This window comes from Limulus polyphemus, unplaced genomic scaffold (genome assembly GCF_000517525.1).
Source record: "Limulus polyphemus unplaced genomic scaffold, Limulus_polyphemus-2.1.2 Scaffold4859, whole genome shotgun sequence".
Taxonomy (NCBI): Eukaryota; Metazoa; Arthropoda; class Merostomata; order Xiphosura; family Limulidae; genus Limulus; species Limulus polyphemus.
The window spans coordinates 30,239-39,703 of NW_013670469.1; positions in this window are offsets into that span (position 1 = coordinate 30,239).

Genomic DNA, 9,465 nt, shown 5'->3' on the forward strand with positions numbered 1-9,465 from the left:
ATATTAGCCAAGTAGTTATCCCCTTAATAAAACACACCAACTATTAGATCATTAATTATCTTCTTAATAAAATACAACAATTATTAGATCATCAATTATCTTCTTAATAAAACACACCAACTATTAGATCATTAATTATCTTCTTAATAAAATACAACAATTATTAGATCATCAATTATCTTCTTAATAAAACACACCAAATATTAGACAATTAATTATCTCCTTGGTAAAACACACCAACTATTACATCATTAATTATCTTCTTAATAAAATACAACAATTATTAGATCATCAATCATCTTCTTAATAAAACACACCAAATATTAGTCCAGTAGTAAAACACACCAAATATTACATCATTAATTATCTTCTTAATAAAATACAACAATTATTAGTCCAGTAGTAAAACACACCAAATATTACATCATTAATTATTTTATTAATAAAACATATCAAACATCAGCACACTGATTATCCCTTAGTAAAACATACCAAATATTAGCCAAGTAGTTATCCCCTTAATAAAACACACCAAATATTAACCCAGTAGTTATCCCATTCATAAAACACACCAAATATTAGCCCAGTAGTTATCCCCTTAATAAAACACACCAAAAGTTATTCGTTTTGTAAAATCAATACGAGTTGGAACTGAAACAGAATTATAATAAATGTAGATTCAAACTGCAACTATTGTTCTTCAAATCTGACAATGTTGTATCGTTTGGTGAACAAACGCAACCTGTGTGCCTATCTTCTGTTTGTTCTTTTGTTCTCAGTTCAACAACCTGTATTTTTTTCTTTATTTATTACTAGATCAGGCCAAATTTTAGATCAATAACGTTTTGCCCATCGTTTGTCTTCTATAATAAAACTAGGCCTATACTACAGCATAATTAATCAACCAAATCAATAGTTTATTACTGTATTTTAGTTTTATCCTTCTGTTGAGACATTTATGAATATCACAAGCTCCTCTTACGGATTCTTCATTTTATTAAATGCATATTTTACATAACATATTAACACAAACGTTGTCATTTTGTTCACTGTATATTTTACATAGCGTTATCACATGTAGTAATTTCTCGTCTTCAAAGCTAAAATTCAACTCATGTTAACTGACTGAATTTTTAAATGGCGGTAAACAAAATATAGTATGGTATAAGATGAATATATATTTAGTCGTAGAATTAGGCTAATATACATATTTAAAAATACAATATTTTGTACCACCCTAAGTAAAATTGGGGAATTGTTTTTCAATATTTAAACATTTGACAATAATAATACGGATACCTTTAAGTATGTAAATAAAATTACAACTTGACAAAAAATGTATAGTTTAAAGTAGTTCTTTGGCTGATATGTATCAGCCCTTTATTGTTTCATGTACTCAGAAGGATTATACGGTGGGTATTTAATGTACTGACAGGGATTATATGGTGGGAATTTAATGTACTGACATGGATTATACGTTGGGTATTTCATGTACTGCCATTGGTTGTACTTCAAAAATGGACTATACAGTGGGTATTTCATATACTGACGCTGGTTGTACTTCAAAAATGGATTATACGGTGGGTGTTTCATGTACTATCTCCGGTCGTATATCAGTCACGGATTATACGGTGAGTATTTCATGTACTATCTCCTGTTGTATATTAAACATGGATTATACGGTGGGTATTTCATGTACTATCTCCTGTTGTATATTAAACATGGATTATACGGTGGGTATTTCATGTACTACCTCTAGTTGTTAGCAATCGATGTGTTCGAAGGAAAACGAAGTTTGATTATAAACAAGATTACGACACTCATGATATACAACATTGTTTATTGTCCCCTTTTTGTCAATAAACAATGTTGTTTATCATAAGTGTCGTTATAATCAAACTTGACATGTCGTGTCCACAGATCGTAACTGACATAAGGTACAAGTTCCAGTCAACTAGTTGAACCGTTAACAAAGTCCTTGGTAATATATATATAGTTAAAGTGGCACAAAGTGCTCGAGGGGGTCGGAGAGTAGTTCAATATTTTCGGAACGTAATTTTCGGTAGCATAGTTTTGAGTGGGCAATATTATATAAGGAATGTCAGTATCCTGCTTCTTAATGATTTTTATGGTCATCAAGGAATTTACATTACCCAAAATTAAGACTTTTCCAGAAGCCATATTATAGCGACTCCTATAGCTCAACGGTAACTTTGTACGCTTGTAAGGTTGAAAACCTGGGTTTTGATACCCATGGTGGGCACGGCATAGATAGCCCATTGTGTAAATTTGTGCCTAACAACAAAGACAACAAACATATTATAGCTTTAATACCACATGACCTCAAAACTAGTGAGCAATTATTGTAGGCAAGCTCCATACAAGTTAACACTAATATCAATTGCTGAAACTAGTGAGCAATTATTGTAGGCAAGCTCCATACAAGTTAACACTAATATCAATTGCTGCATTTATTACAAAAACCATATAAAAAGATATATTTGAAATTGATTTGTTTCTTTGTTGTTCAACAGAAAACTACACAAAAGAACCCGGTTTTTAGCGTTATAAGCCTTTAGACTTACTGCTCAGCCATTGGGGGAAGGGGCGTTAGAAATTGAAATGCTTCTTTGTTGTTCGATTTCCAAAATAGTTGTCGAGAAGAAACATTTTTTGTGTTTGTATGTCAAGTTGTCCATTTTGATTGAGATATTTTCATTGCGAGTGAATCCGAGTAGGATCATGTTTCACCTGAAGAGTTTCCAAAAGGCTTTCCTGCTGATTTATTACATTCTTTGAAGTGTTTCCAAAAGGCTTTCCTGCTGATTTATTACATTCTTTGAAGTGTTTCCAAAAAGCTTTCCTGCTGATTTATTATATTCTTTGAAGTGTTTCCAAAAGGCTTTCCTGCTGATTTATTACATTCTTTGAAGTGTTTCCAAAAAGGCTTTCCTGCTGATTTATTACATTCTTTGAAGTGTTTCCAAAAAGCTTTCCTGCTGATTTATTGTATTCTTTGAAGTTTTTCCAAACGGCTTTCCTGCTAATTTATTATATTCTCTGTCAGCAAACTTAATAATATCAGGCCCGGTATGGACAGGTGGTTAGCGGAATCGACTCGCAATCTTTCATGCGTGGGGGCGTTATAATGTGACGGTCAATCCCACTATTCGTTGGTAGAAAGAGTAGCCCAAGAGTTGGCGGTGGGTGGTGATGACTACTTCCCTGTAGTCTTACACTGCTAAATTAGGGACGGCTAGCGCAGATATCCCTCGTGTAGCTTTGCGCGAAATCCATAACAAACAATAATAAGCTTAATCTGAAAATGTAATTCAATTCCATTTAGTTGTTGAAGTTCAGTTCTATGGGTTCTTGTAAATCTAGTTTAACCGTTTCCTTCTCTACAAGTTTGAAAGTTTACTCTTTTATATAAGATTTCCAACAACTTCATAGTGATAACAATCTTATACTTATATATATATCTTGTTTGCTTGTTTGAAGTTAAGCACAAAGCTACATTATAAGCTATCTGTGCTCTACCCACCACGGGTATCGAAACCCAGTTTCCAGCGTTGTAAGTTCGCAGATGTTTCGCTGTGCCACTGGGAGGCTTATATGTGTATGTGAACTAATCACTAAATAAGCTCTGTTTGTTTGTTTGTAATTAAGCACAAAGCAACACACAGTGGGCTATCTATGCTCTGCCCACCACGGGTATCGAAACCCGGTTTCCAGCGTTGTAAGTCCGCAGACATTCCGCTGTGCCACTGGGGTGCGAATAAGCTCTGACTGTTATTGATAGTAATGAACTAATCAATTCGCTAGTGAATGTCTAGAAAAAGATATTTGATGGAATAGAAGGGAATCTAGAAACGTTGGACTAGAGCGAAAATGTTCTCTTGGATGAAATGTTACCCTGGGACGAGGATATATCTTTAGATAGAATGTTAGCCTGGGGAAAAAATATATCTTCAGGCGAAATTTGACACAAACCTTGACAATTCACTGTAAAACATAATAATGGGGAAAGGAACTAATTGTTTGTTTGCATTTCGCGCAAAGCTACACGAGGACTATCTGCGCTAGTCGTCCCAAATTTTGCAGTGTAAGACTAGAGGGAAGGCAGCTAGTCATCACCACCCACCGCCAACTCTTGGACTACTCTTTTACCAACGAATAGTGGGATTGACCGTCACACTATAACGCCCCCACGGCTAAAAGGGGCGAGCATGTTTGGTGTGACGGGGCATGTGTAGTAAAGCTGTATTATTAATGACTGAATGTGTTAATAGATATGCAGGTTGTTAGGGCGTTCGACTCTTCAAAATAGTTAAACCTGTGTACAAATGGTTAAAGTTGAGTATAGGTGGGTAAACATGAGTATAAGCGGATGAACGTTAGTATAAGTGGTTAAACCTGAGTATAAGCGGATGAACGTTAGTATAAGTGGTTAAACCTGAGGATAAGTGGTTAAACCTGAGAATAAGTGGTTAAACATGAGGATAAGTGGTTAAAATGAGTATAAGAGGATGAACATGAGTACAAGTGTTTAAACATGACTAGTATAAGTGGTTAAACCTGGGTATAGGTAGTTAAACTTGAATATAAGTGGTTAAACACTAGTATAAGTGATTAAACCTGAGTATAGGTGGTTAAACTTGAATATAAGTGGTTAAATCTGAGTATAAGTGGATAAACATTAGTATGAGTGGTTATATTTGAATATAAGGGGTGAACAGACCAGTAATTTGAGAGCCACTGCGTCTCCCAGCGGTATATAACCAATAGGGGGCCTGCCGAACCTCACGCGCATTAGGTTTCGCGTACATAAACAATTGTCAGTTCTTCATGTACACAAAGCAACAGGGAGGCGAATGCACCAGCGATTTGGGGGTAGCTGCTGCTTCCCAGCTACACCACAACTAAAATATATACAATGTAGAGCCCCGGGGATAGCCCACCACCCTCACGGCCCGGGCTCTATGCCGTTTTTCCACTTATATATACCAGTCGCATAGAATACACTCGTCGAATATGCGAGGTCAGAACCAGTGTAGGTGACTATTAATTGGCCGTTTGGCTCCTTGCACTAAAAGCTGCGTATATGAGCACTGCAAGCAGCATCGCGCCCAGCTTAGAAAAGGCGCAAATGAGGGACGCAGTCGGTGGCCCGGCTTTGTCAGGGTTCTTGGTGTCAGAGTGTAGCCCAGAAGATAATTAACACCAAGAACAGGACAGGAAAAAACTTTGCGATTGTGCATACCCAACTAAAGGGGGGTCCGGCCGCCCATTTGAAGACAAATCTGAGCCAGGTTATTTAAAACCTGAGGTTGAGTAGTCTCAAAACACATGCCCACCGTGCAAGACCTAGGTGCACTTGCTCGTCTGTAAGGGCTGCCCGTGGCGAAAAAAGAAAAAAGACGACCTCGTGCGAACGATTGCCGAGACCAGGGCACCTCGTGTGTAGACCTTGGTGTGTAGCCAAAGGTGTGCCTACTTCATTATATTGGCCGGAATAATGTTCTGCTTGAGGAGCATATCCTTGGTTGCCATGGCCAGAGCAACATCGAGGACCATCATCCCTATATCGCAGCTGGTGAAATCCAGTTTGAGGGTATGGCCCTTAAAGACTACCAGGCTGCTAACTAGGGCAGAATAGTAGGCCACATTGGCCAGAATTTTACCGTCAGTGCTTGGAGTTGTCATTGTATTGATTGCTGAGACTACTGAATATAGAACGGGCCTGGCCCAGCTTTCAACTGCTTAACAGGACGTGTCTGTAGCTGGGGTGTCGGAACAATAGTTGCGACCCCGCCTGCATTTGGGAGTTAGAGTCGGCGCGACAGATTTTATGGGAACAACTAACTTCTTTTTTTTTTTTTTCGGAAGAAGATTAAGGCACCTGTGATGCCCAAACCACCAATATTATATGGGATCCAATCCGGCACCCGTGGTTCCTGTTGTTCTGACTGAACAGGTGTCTAGGAGCAATCATTCTCTTGATTATTCTCAAATAAAAAATCTTCAGAAGAGAAAACAAAATTAAAAGATCTAAAAAATCAGAAGCCCTACTGATAAAAACTATAACCTTATTCTTAACAAATAAAATGTTGTTCATTTATATCTATTTTGTACGTTTCCTTCCCCTCTTGTATATAGAACGATTGTTAGGTCTTTGTTCTGTTTGGCCTTTGGTCCTAGTTCATTGATAATTTACTTTATCAACTGCTTAGTCACGTGCTTGTACATTACTATTATTACCGATTGTCATGTTTTTTTTTTGAAAATAATTTGTTAGCCTCAGTTCTCGTATGATGTCAGGTAAACTTGGTGAAACGTTGTGAACAAAATACAGAGATCTTCCTAATAACTAATATCACATTAGGTTCTGTCGGTTTAGGGTATTTAAGTTAGTCCTAAATACATATACTAAACTAACAATGTAAAAATAATAAAACTAGACATATTAAACGTTCTAATTAATATTGTTACTAAAAAATAATAGACCTATCATTGTCATGGAACACAAGTACTAGTTGTTAGTTTTAAGTGTTGTCGTGTCATTGTTATGGAACACAAGTACTAGTTGTTAGTTTTAAGTGCTGTCGTTTCATTGTTATGGAACACAAGTACTAGTTGTTAGTTTCAAGTGCTGTCGTGTCATTGTTATGGAACACAAGTACTAGTTGTTAGTTTCAAGTGCTGTCGTATCATTGTTATGGAACACAAGTACTAGTTGTTAGTTTCAAGTGCTGTCGTAGGCTCAACGTTCCTTGAATAATTTCACATAAGTGTAACCATGTACAAACACCCCTAACAACGTCTTGCGACCAATGAAAACCCATTAAACAGATCATACCGTGTAGCTTTAGAGGATAAATTGTTACGATACATGTTACTGGTCAGCTGTAGAGCCTACTGTCAATAGTGCAAACAACAGTTATTTTTCATGTAAATAAAAAACAAAATATTTATAAAATTATAAATGAACACCTGAATGATACGATACATAGTTATAATACTGGTACTCGAAATAAAATATATATCAATATCAAAAGACCATTAAGGCTCGGTTTCAAATGTCTAATTAATAAAGTCTCCTTTACGTGAGCAGAGACTGTTACAGTCTCTATCGCAGGGTTTACACACGTTGTCGAATTTTGTGTTAAAACGGGAAGAATGTCCTTCGTTAGGTTTGAGATGTTCTACATCGAAAGACCATTAAGGCTCGGTTTCAAATGTCTAATTAATAAAGTCTCCTTTACGTGAGCAGAGACTGTTACAGTCTCTATCGCAGGGTTTACACACGTTGTCGAATTTTGTGTTAAAACGGGAAGAATGTCCTTCGTTAGGTTTGAGATGTTCTTTTATTCGAACCGCCAGGTGGCGTACCTTGGAACAAATATAAACCTGTTTGCGAGAGGTGTAAGGAAATTTGTAAACAACGTACGACCGCCATGATTCTAGAATCGAGTCCTACACCTTGAAAAATCCTCGCGATTAAAGTCTAATGCTGACTTTCAGAGAAATTTGTGGATACGAAATTTATCCTTTCTTCTCAGGACAGGATCACGGTTCAGTTCTTGAAACCTTGTATTATCCGACAGAATCTGACATACTCTATCGAAACTAACTACACGATTGACATGAATACTTAAATCTATGTAGTATTGTTCTTATGTAAACCTTTAGAACAAAGTGTCTTTTGAATATAGATCGCTAGAACGCAGTGTCGTTAGAATGTAAATTTTTAGAACAAAATGTTGTTAGTATAGAGAACTTTATATCGCAGTGTTGTTAGAATACATCAAAGTCAACTTCAGAGCATATTGTTGGTAAAGCATACGTTCCATTGAACGTTGTGTGTCCTTATTGCTGGAAAATTTTATCGACCGATAGGGTGATATTTATTATATGCCATGAAAATCCCAATAAACGTTTAGCCTTAGGCCTAACATTAAGTCTTTTTGCCTAGTGGTCAACTTATTAGTGTCATACTGTCTGTAACCTGTAAAGATATTATCTTGGCAGCACATGTTAAGCCTGTAACTGAACACACGATATAGAGTTCATACATTTTATCTTACAATTAATTGTAAAATCGTACGTTAACTCATCAGTTTACCTTGAAAATCATACGTTAAATCATCAGTTTACCTTGAAAGTCATGCGTTAAATCATCAGTTTACCCTGAAAATCATACGTTAAATCATCAGTTTACCCTGAAAATCAGTAACCAATTGTAAAACGAATCTGGGGGAAAACTATATCTGTAAGAAGATGAAAAATCAGAGAATTTCTGTCTATGATTTCAAATGTCAAGGTGTCTTACTAGTTACATTACATTCATAAGTTGCTGAACAAGCTTTAATTGAACCATAAAAACGAAGAAATTCCAGACAGAGAAAATACAGAAGTAAGGATTAAAATAACATTATATTATCGAGAACAATAACCCAGCGATTAAATTGTTGGAATGAAATATTTCTTAAGAAAACCATAGATATAAGAATCAAAATTTCTTGATAATTAGTCGTTTGTTCTTAAGCGCAAAGCTGCACAACGAGCTATCTATGATGTGACCATTACGGGTATCGAAACCCGATACTTTGCGTTATAAACCCGCACACTTACCGCTGAGCCACTGGACGACGTTTGCGCGTGTATTTTTACATGCTCGGTAATAAAGCGTGTTTTTATGTTGTCTATTAGTAAGTCTGGTCTTTAGACAACTTGAATATGTATATATATATTGCTTTCATAAGACATTGAAAAAAGCAGGCCTAATGAAGAGATTGATTTTTTTTGCCTCTTATCTTCATAAGACACAATCGTCACACACATATGATCTTGTAATTTTTAAAATTTTCAAAAAATGGAACCATTAAATAACACCAACACGTCGATCTGCTCCATGCTGAGTTTCTTACGATATTACAGAGCCACTGGACATAAAGTGATCGACCAAGATCTGTTCCATGCTGAGTTTCTTACGATATTACAAAGCCACTGGACATAAAGTGATCGACCAAGATCTGTTCCATGCTGTATTTTTTACGATATCACAAAGCCACTGGACATAAAGTGATCGACCAAGATCTGTTCCATGCTGAGTTTCTTACGATATTACAAAGCTACTGGACATAAAGTGATCGACCAAGATCTGTTCCATGCTGACTTTCTTACGATATTACAAAGCCAAAGGACATAAAGTGATCGACCAAGATCTGTTCCATGCTGAGTTTTTTACGATATTACAAAGCCACTGGACATAAAGTGATCGACCAAGATCTGTTCCATGCTGAGTTTCTTACGATATTACAAAGCCAAAGGACATAAAGTGATCGACCAAGATCTGTTCCATGCTGAGTTTTTTACGATATCACAAAGCCACTGGACATAAAGTGATCGACCAAGATCTGTTCCATGCTGAGTTTCTTACGATATTACAAAGCCAAAGGACAT